Source organism: Somniosus microcephalus, chromosome 6 (genome assembly GCF_052327205.1).
Source record: "Somniosus microcephalus isolate GS21.2 chromosome 6, FLI_Smic_1.0, whole genome shotgun sequence".
Taxonomy (NCBI): Eukaryota; Metazoa; Chordata; class Chondrichthyes; order Squaliformes; family Somniosidae; genus Somniosus; species Somniosus microcephalus.
Genome location: NC_140992.1, coordinates 10,164,138 through 10,174,464, shown reverse-complemented (window position 1 = coordinate 10,174,464; position 10,327 = coordinate 10,164,138).

The following is a 10,327-nucleotide window of genomic DNA, read 5'->3' as shown; positions in this document are numbered from 1 at the left end:
AAGGGGAAACACATTACGATTTCCCTTAACTCCCTCCCCTATACCTAAACTAAGTTTTGACCTGGGGAACCTGGGATCATGCTCACCACTCTCGAAATCATGAGAAAGGGGGGGGGGTTCGCAGCCTTTTGGCACCGCTTTCCGTCGTCACGTGGATTTGGAAACTTCTGGCGCAGTCGATGTTTTCTTTCCCTCGAGGTGGTGGGGTAGACACAGCCTCGATGAGTGCTCGTCAAGGTTGAGATCCACTAAGTGCATGCACATGGAAGAATCTTGCCGGCCTGGATCGCCGGTTTTCCAGAGGGTTTCTTCTCCGTCGGCCTGGGTCGTCGATGATCTCCCGACCTCAGTACCCGGGCCACCCTCGTCGTCTTCTCGTCGTGGCCGAGCCTTGTTTGGCTGAACACCGACCACGTTGTCCTTTTACCGAAACCGTCCGTCTTTAAAAAGACGAAAACGTTTTCATCGATTCTGCATCTGCCGAAGTGGAAGAGGCGCCGATCCTGGCCCCGTCCGAAGAAGTTGAAGAAGTAGCCGTCGTTCAGTCAAGCGAAGTTGCTCAAGTAACCCGAAGTCCGAAGCCCCTTAGATGGACTTTCAATCCATAGTTATACTCTTTTGGGACAGTCTTATCTCCCGCCAAATCATAGTCCTGTCTTTGTATTAATTTTGGCGGGCAGAAATCTCTGCAGGGGCGCTTTGTCTTGTAACGGAGCCGGTGATAACTTAAACTGGCCTTCCTGGCCGATAATGTCTTTTAATGTCTTTTGCATTGTCACCGCGGCTCGGTTCGCATATTGATCGGTCCGGAGATTTTCCTTGATGGCTGCTAAACGGTTTTTCCTTTGTACAATAAATGGGTATGAGTGATTTTGCATTGTCCGCCCATATCTTGATGGGCCCCATCCTGTACTTGTAATCCATTGAATATGTATGCTGTTCCTCTGAGTTTCGGTTCCCAGATACTGGCTTTCGCGGGCTCACTGTCTTCAATCCACAAGCCTGTCTGGCTTGCAGTAACAGAAATAAAATGGTTCAGAAACTGATCACGGGGCCTGGCGGCCATTTTGTATGCCCTTTTATCAAAGGTTTTTCTGTGCAAGCTTACTTTGGTCAATAAACAGTCTTATTTTATCCAGTTTTCTTGCGTGATTTTTGCTGAAAATTGCGAATCTTACAACTTTGGTTTGTCACTGCATGAGTGGCGTTTCGATATGCCAGTAGGAATTTGTCCACCTTGTGTTGTAGTGGAATCTGATCTTCGCTCATGGCCTTTATTGCTTTTTTGAACGTTTGTACAAATCTCTCGGCCAACCCGTTTGTAGCCGGATGATATGGGGCAGAGGTATAATGTTTCACCCCATTCTTCTTCATGAATTTCTGGAATTCTTCTGACACGAACTGCGGTCCGTTGTCTGAACATATTTGTTCTGGCAATCCATTTCTTGCAAATATCGTTCTTAGCACCGCGATCGTCTTTTCCGAGGTAGTGGTAGTCATCTTAATCACTTCTGGCCATTTAGAATGTGCGTCCACCGCAATTAAAAACATGGAGTCCATGAATAGACCAGCAAAGTCAATATGTACACGTTGCCATGGGGTTGAAGGCCATTCCCATGGATGCAGCGGTGCAATCGGAGGTGCATTTTGCACTTTTTGGCACCCTGAGCAGCTTTTCGTCAGATCCTCTATCTGTTGGTCGATACCCGGCCACCACACATAAGCCCTAGCAAGGCTTTTCATCTTGACTCCCCCCAGATGACCTTCATGCAGTTCCTTTAGAACTCTCTCTCTTAACTTAGGAGGAATAATCACCCTTGTTCCATACATCAATGTTCCTTGACAGACGGACAGCTGTTCTCGTCTTGCTGAGAATGCCGGTAACAGTGGATCACCGTGTGCTGGCCATCCCTTCACTGTCACTTCGTAGACCCGGGACAGTGTCGGGTCGTTCCTGGTTTCTCTTTCAATACTTGCATTGGTGACTGGTAAACATTCGATGATGGTCGAGTGAAATAACTCAACAGGGTCAACCGTCGGTGCCTCCTCCTCTGTAGGTAGTGGCAAGCACGACAGCCCATCAGCATTACCATGCTGCTTTGTACCTTTGAATTCAATCTGATATTGATGTGCCCCTAGGAAAAGGGACCATCTCTGGAGTCTCTGTGCTGTCATCACCGAAACACCCTTCTTAGGGTTAAAAATGGATACCAACGGCTGGTGGTCTGTGAGAAGCGTAAACTTTTGGCCCTGCAGGTAATAATTAAACTTCTTTACTCCCCACACAAGGCTGAGAGCCTCCCTATCTATCTGAGCATATTTGCGCTCCGCGGAGGTCAATGATCTGGATGCGAACGCGACTGGCCTCTCCAGGCCATTTGGCAACTTGTGTGAGAGTACTGCCCCAATACCATATGGAGAAGCATCACAACCCAAACGAATAGGCAGCGTTGGGTTGAAGTGAGCCAACACTTCCTCTGAGGTGATCAATGCCTTGCTTTTGCGAAAGGCCCTCTTACAGTCCTCGCTCCACTTCCATGGTACTCCCTTCTGCAAAAGAGCGTTCAGCGGGTGCAGCACCGTGGATAAATTTGGCAGAAACTTATGGTAATAGTTAATCAACCCTAGGAACGACCTCAACTGGGATACATTATCCGGAGCGGGAGCCTTCACAACAGCTTCGATCTTGTCAGGAGACTTATGAAGCCCCTCCTGGTCAATGACATGACCACAGTACGAGATCCGCTTCTGAAAGAACTCACATTTCTGGCGATTAACTCGAAGTCCATATTCTTTCAATCTGGTGAGCACCAGTTCCAAATTTGCAAGGTGTTCCTCGTCATCATCTCCTGTAATCAGAATATCGTCCAGGTAACATTGTGTGCCTGGAATTCCCTATAATACCTGCTCCATGGCCCTCTGCCAAATTGCTGGAGCCAATGCCACTCCAAAAACCAGTCTATTATACCGGTACAAGCCTCTATGCGTGTTGATCGTGAGATACTGGCGTGACTCTTCCTCAACTTCCATCTGTAAGTACGCCTGTGCCAGGTCTATCTTGGTGAAGTGTTTCCCGCCAGACAATGAAGCGAAGATATCCTCAATCCGCGGAAGCGGATACTGCACCGTGTGAAGCACCGGATTAACAGTGATCTTGAAATCTCCACAGATGCGAACCTTCCCCGGTTCCCCCGGCTTGTTGCTCGATGAACGCTTCATGACGGGAACAATGGGCATAGCCCACTCACTCCAGTCTACCTTAGACAGTACTCCTGAACGTTTTAGCCCTTCCAGCTCAGCTTCCACAGCAGGTCGTATCGCATAAGGTACCGGTCTGGCTTTGAAAAATTTCAGGTTTGCATGTTCTTCAACCTTGATGTTTGCCGTAATTCCTCTCAGTGTTCCCAGTCCCTGTTGGAACACCTCTTTAGCATCGTCCAATATTCTGGACAATCGTTTAGGTTTGACATCTTTTTTACCGGAATCTACCGTTAGTGCTTTTAAGGAATGCCAGTCCATATTTATTTTCCTAATCCACTCCCGTCCCAGTAGTGGTGGACCTCCCTCAGGTAGCACATATAAATCCACTCCTCGGCTTTCTTTGCCCTTGTGGACCACCTTTACCTCTATCTTCCCGATGGGGTATACTCTTTGCCCCGTGTATGTTTTCAATACAATCTCCGTATCCCGTAGGGGAATATGTGGGAATAACCTTTTGTAATCTTGCTTATTCATGACCGCCAATGCCGATCCAGTGCCCAATTCCATCTTCACTTGGACTCCTGCTATCTGAAGTGTGACCCAAATTGTTTGGAGGTCTGCTCCCTTACCAACATTGTGTACTCTTAGACTACCCAGTTCATTACTGCTGGAGTCTGAATCTGACTTCTGTTCGTTCGAACTGTTCTCTGTCACCTTGTGTACCTTTCTGTACTTTTCCTGCGGTGACTTTTTGTTGCTGGTCTTCTTTCCTGACCGGCATACTTTAGCTATGTGACCAAGCCTGCCACATTTTCTGCATTCCTGATTTTTGAACCAGCACTGGTTCTGATCGTGCGTTGTCTTTCCACAACGATAACATTTTACTGTACCCAAGACCATTTGATTTGTGCTGAGTTCCAGTGACTGTAGCTGCATTTCCGCCGTGCCTCTCGCTGCGGCTTCGTGCGATGCTGCAATAGTGACAGCTTTATCAAGCGTAAGATCATTCTCCTCAAGCAGTCGCTTTTGTGTTCCTTCTTTTAACAATCCACACACAAATTTATCTCTCAGCGCATCTGCTAGTCCTGTTCCAAACTGACAGTACTTTGATAGCTTACGCAGTTCAATTAAAAATTCCGCGTTGCTTTCGTCTTTCAGCTGCGTTCTTCTGTAAAATTTAAATCGTTCCGCTATCATCAGCGGCGTGGGGTTTAAATGATTTTTCAGGACAGTAACAATATTCGCGAAAGTCTGATCCGCCAGTTTATTTGGTGATAGAAGGTGCTTCAATAGCCCGTATGTCTTCGCACCCATTGAGCTTAATAAGGTTAGTGCTTTCTCATCATCTGGTACCTTATTTGCTTTACAATAAACTTCCATGCGTTCTACATACGTGGTCCAATCTTCGATATCGCTATCAAAGGTATTAATGTTCCCATGTTTAGGCATCCTTGCAAGTTTTTAAATTTTTCTTTTTCTCAAAATGGCGGCTTCCCGCGCTTGTCTTCTTCCCCCGCCTACTAAAATGGCGGCTTCCCGCGCTTGGCGGTCTTTCCCGCGCTCGTCTTCTTCCCCCGCCGACTACAATGGCGGATTCCCGCGTTTGCCTTCTTCCCCCGCTGGCTGCAATGGCGATTGCCGTGCAGCTGCCGTTCTCGCCTCCCCAGCGGTTCTCAATTCTCCGACGCTGCTTTGCCTCGCAGCCCCGCTTGCAGCCCGGTCCTTTACACCGGCTGCGTTTGAGTTCTCCGCGGCTCTCCTGCCTTAAGCTGCCCCAGTCGCTGCGCCTCTGGGCCTCGATTGCAGCCCGGCCCTTTTTACCGGCCGTGGTCGAGTTCTCCGCCCTTATTCCTCCGTTTTCCCTCCCCTACTCCACAGCCAACGCGGCCGACTTTCTGTTCGTGTCGCTGATCGGCTTACCCACCACCATGGTAGAAGGGATGATCACTGCCTGTCGCTGATGGAGGGCTTCGTGGTCAGAATTTTTCTTTTTAACCTGGGTTCTCGATGCCTCCCGTGCGATGGTGCTCAGCAGGATGATGAGGGCGGATGCCTCTTCTCGACGCCCGTTCTGAGGACGAAGCTGCCTTGGATGTAAAACTGCCGCAGGGTAAGATCGGACTCGTCGCCACTGTTGAGTCTGTGTGTCCCAGTTATGCTTATGATCAATCACTGGACACAGACAACAAGAATAACTTTTAACAGGTCTTTACTATTCGGAGGTCAGGGCTGAACTGCCCAGCAAATCCCTACACAACACTTATATACCGGTGTGGTCACCACCGGTATTACCGTATACAGCAGCCAAGAGAAAGTAGTACATCTCTTAAGGTAGTTCTCTTAAGGTGGAACAGGTTACATACACCACAGTTACTATTGATTCATTCGAGTGAAAATTTCTTCAAGAAAATAAGATTTTGGGATCCAGTATCTGAGTAATTTGAGCCATGAGGTGTGGTGAGTGTAGCGAGCTCGGGAGGAACAGGTGACTTTGGACCTCTGGTTCCCCAAGCTCTCCCCCACTGGGGGTTTTCCTCGCCTCATGTCTGGGTCTGTTGTAGACTCATTGATAGAGATTGATCACTGTGATTAGTCAACAACTCCATTATCGTTGTATCATGAGAAGGGAATGGAGGGTTACGCTGATAGATTTAGATGAGAAAAGACGGGAGGAGGCTCGAGTGGAGCATAAACTGGTTGGGCCGAATGACCTGTTTCTGTGCCATATATCCCATGGAATCCTACGCACCAGGATGGTAGAAGGCAAACTTCCTTCGTCTTTCTTCGTCTAGCTATTCCTATGTTCAGATAAGAAACAATTCGAAAAGGAAAACAGAAAGCCAGTTATTGACCTGAAGCCTGAAATTTACAAATCCCCACAACTGCCCTCGGAGTGACATCAGTAGATCAGTCAGGCACAACTCCCTGCATTTGTCTACAGGAAACTCTCGTTTAAACGGCACCTAAATATCCAGAATTCTCTAATAACCGACAAACTTCTCACTCCGAAAAGAACACCTCAATAACCGGAGATGTTGCCGAGTCCAGGTCCGAGTCTCCCGCGGTGGCCGAGTTAGTCAGTGGGGGGTAGTTCTCCGAACTGCCACTACTCGGCTTCTTGGCGCTGTCGGAAGTCTCTTTCGATCTGAACACCTCAGTAACAGGGGTCTGACTCTCCCGTGCTGCTGGTGGTCTCTTCCGATTTGAGTTATGGATTACCCTCAACTGGCAGTACTGTACTTACTCAAGCATCTTCCGCCATCCATTTAACACAACATTCTGTGAGTACCCAATTATACTGCACATTTCTTGATTTTTTAATATTTGTTTGTTAAAAATAGCCTCGGTAGATATACCTCTCCGTTATCCGGAATTTTTTAATCAACCGGCGCCATCCCGGTCCCGTCGGTGTCGGATACGAAAGAGTTTCCTGTATTTGGGGCAGGCACCTTAGAGAAACAGGCCAGGCTGGGAGTTAAACATCACAACAACCCTCTTCGTCTCACCCTACCAACCGACCCTTCCACTCCTTTCTCCCTTCTGTAATTATCCAGCTTCCCCTTCAATGCGTCCATGCTATTCACCTCAACCACTCCCTGTGGTAGCGAGTATCACATTCTTACTAGTCTCTCTGGGTAAAGAGGTTTCTGCTGAATTCCTTATTGGATTTGTTATGACCCCAACTTTGCGACTTTCCCACGAGTGAAACATCTTCTCTACGTCTACCCTATCAAATCCCTTCATAATTTAAGACCTTTATTGGGTCACCCTTCAGCCTTCTCTTTTCTAAAGAAAAGACGCCCCAGCCTGTTCAGTCTTTCCTGATAGTTCCAACCTCTCAGTTCTGGTATAATTCTTGTAAATCTGTTTTGCACCTTCTCCAGTGCCTCTATACCCTTTTTGTAATATGGAGACCAGAGGTATGCACAGTGCTCCAGGTGTGGTCTAGCCAAGGTTCTATACAAATTTAACACAACTTCTCTGCTTTTCAATTCTATCTCTCTAGAAATGGTTTGCCTTTTTATGGCCTTATTAACCTGCGTCGCTACTTTTAGTGATTTGTGTATCTGTACCCCCAGATCCCTTTGCTCCTCTACCCCATTTAGACTTTTATTTTCCAAAGAATAGGTGGCCGCCTTATTTTTCCTACCAAAACAAACTAGAGAGGAGACAGGTAGGAACCGACATATAGAGAGACTCGAACAGAAGGATCATTGATTGATGCCATTCCCCAGATAAAAGGGCACTACTGGTTTGTGGCCAATGTGGAAAAAATGGACAGGATCATATTTTTTTTATTCGTTCACGGGATGTGGGCGTCGCTGGCAAGGCCAGCATTTATTGCCCATCCCTAATTGCCCTTGAGAAGGTGGTGGTGAGCCGCCTTCTTGAACCGCTGCAGTCCGTGTGGTGAAGGTGCTCCCACAGTGCTGTTAGGGAGGGAGTCCCAGGGTTTTGACCCAGCGACAATGAAGGATCGGACGATATAATTCCAAGTCAGGATGGTGATCATCGAATCCTATCCTCAAAATACCGCAGAATCTCTGTGTCATGGTGGCAGCAATGGAATTGGCTTGTTCAGCGTACGTGTTCAGGGACCATTTACAAAGCAATTTCTGTTTTTGAATTATATTTGCAAGATCTGCCTTGGCACTAACTTGTTCATGAAAAATAAGTTAATCATTAATATTTTAAAGGGCAGATGCTCTGGTTCTACCCACCAGTTTAATACGAAAGAACTCCAAAGTGTTCGCTCAGACACATCTTTTCATTAATAAATGCTATAAAATTGCCGGTTACCTTGGAAACCACACAGCTACGGAATTGCCTTCTGTTAGTTGTTACAGGTAAAGGCCGCGACGCAATGATACAAATCTCATTAACGTTATCTCGTGCCCCTCAATCAAACCGTTGACTGGTTTCTCACTGATACCCTCAGCTGAGAGATGAAGTCTTTCTGCAATGCCTTTCACAACCTCAGGACGTCCCAAAGCGCTTTACAGTCAATGAAATACTTTTGAACTTTAGTCACTTCTGTAATGTCGGGAAACGCGGCCGCCAATTTGCGCACAGCAAGCTCCCACAAACAGCGATAATGATCAGATAATCTTTTTATTGATGTCGGCTGAGGGGTAAATATTGACCCAGGACGCCGGGGAGAACTCCCCCTGCTCTTCTTCCAATAGTGGCCATGGGATCTTTCACGTCCACCTGAGAGGGTAGACGGTGCCTCGGTTTAACATCTCATCCGAAAGGCGGCACCTCCGACAGTGCAGCACTCCCTCAGTACAGCACTGGGAGTGTCAGCCTGGGTTTTTGTGCTCCAGTCTCTGGAGTGGAACTTGAACCCACGACCTTCTGACTCGGAGGCGAGCGTGCTGCCCACTGAGCCCCGGGTGATGCTGAGCCTGACACCTGTGCATCTTCCAGCAGGAGTCGTTGGATAGTAACAACAAAAGCTTGCGACTATACAGTGCCTTTAGCGTAATATTGATTCTGGCTCCATTCATATCTGTCCAATTGCAGCCAGAGAATCACCTGCAACAGCTTCTCTTCCTGCTCCCACATCGTTACCTCTGGTGTCCCCCAAGGATCTATCCTCGGCCCCCTCCTATTTCTCATCTACATGCTGCCCCTTGGCGACATCATCCGAAAACACAGCGTCAGTTTCCACATGTACACTGACGACACCCGGCTCTACCTCACCGCCACCTCGCTCGACCCTCCACGGTCTCTAAATTGTCAGACTGCTTGTCCGACATCCAGTTCTGGAGGAGCAGAAATTTCCTTCAATTAAACATCGGGAAGACCGAAGCCATTGTTTTCAGTCCCCGCCACAAACTCCGTTCCCTAGCCGTCGACTCCATCCCTCTCCCTAACATCTGTCTGAGGCTGAACCACACTGTTTGCAACCTGAGTGTCATATTTGACACTGAAATGAGTTTTCGACCACATATCCACAGCATAACTAAGACCGCCTACTTCCACCACCGTAACATCGCCCGTCTCCGCTCTTGCCTCAGCTCATCCGCTGCTGAAACCCTCATCCGCGCCTTTGTTACCTCTAGACTTGACTATTCCAACACACTCCTGGCTGGCCGCCCACATTCCACCCTAAGTAAACTTGAGGTCATCCAACATTCAGCTGCCCGTGTCCTAACTCGCACCAAGTCCCGTTCACCCATCACCCCCCTGTGCTCGCTGACCTACATTGGCTCCTGGTTAAGTGGCGCCTCAATTTTAAAATTCTCATCCTTGTTTTCAAATCCCTCCATGGCCTCACCCCGTTCCCTATCTCTGCAATCTCCTCCAGCCCCACAACCCCCCATAGATATCTGCGCTCCACTAATTCTAGCCCCTTGAGCATCCCTGATTTTAATCACTCCACCATTGGCGGCCGTGCCTTCAGCTGCCTGGGCCCTAAACTCTGGAATTCCCTCCCTAAACCTCTCCGCCTCTCTCTCCTCCTTTAAGACGCTCCTTAAACCCTACCTCTTTGACCAAGCTTTTGGTCACCTGTCCTAATATCTCCTTATGTGACTCGGTGTCAAATGTTGTCTGATTAATGCTCCTGTGAATCACCTTGGGACGTTTTACTACGTTAAAGGCGCTATATAAATACAAGTTGTTGTTGTAATAAAACGCCCCAAGGGGTTTCACTACAGGGTAATCAGATAAAAAGTGACACCAAACCAAATAAGGAGATATGAGGACAGGTAACTAATGGCGATAGGGTCGGTGAATGGAATTGAGGCAGAAGATCAGCCATGATCTTATTGAATGGCGGAGCAGCCGACTCCTGCTCCTATTTCTTATATTCTTATGTTCTTAAAAGCTTGATTAAAGAGGTGGGTGAGTTTTAACCAACGTCTTTAAAAAAAAACATTTATTTATTCATCCTGGGGATGTGGGTGTCGCTGGCGAAGAGAGTGAAGGTGCACAAGAGGCCAGAGGCAGAGGAACGTCGAGTTCTCAGAGGGTTGTAGTAATCAGGGATAAAAATCCTGGCTTTCCTTTCACCCCTCTCTTGCAGAGGAGGACCAAGCCCAATTATAGAAAACTTCCGCTGCGATCAGCTGACTCCAGGCAGACCAGGGAGAGAAAACATTTACAGGGCTATGGGAAA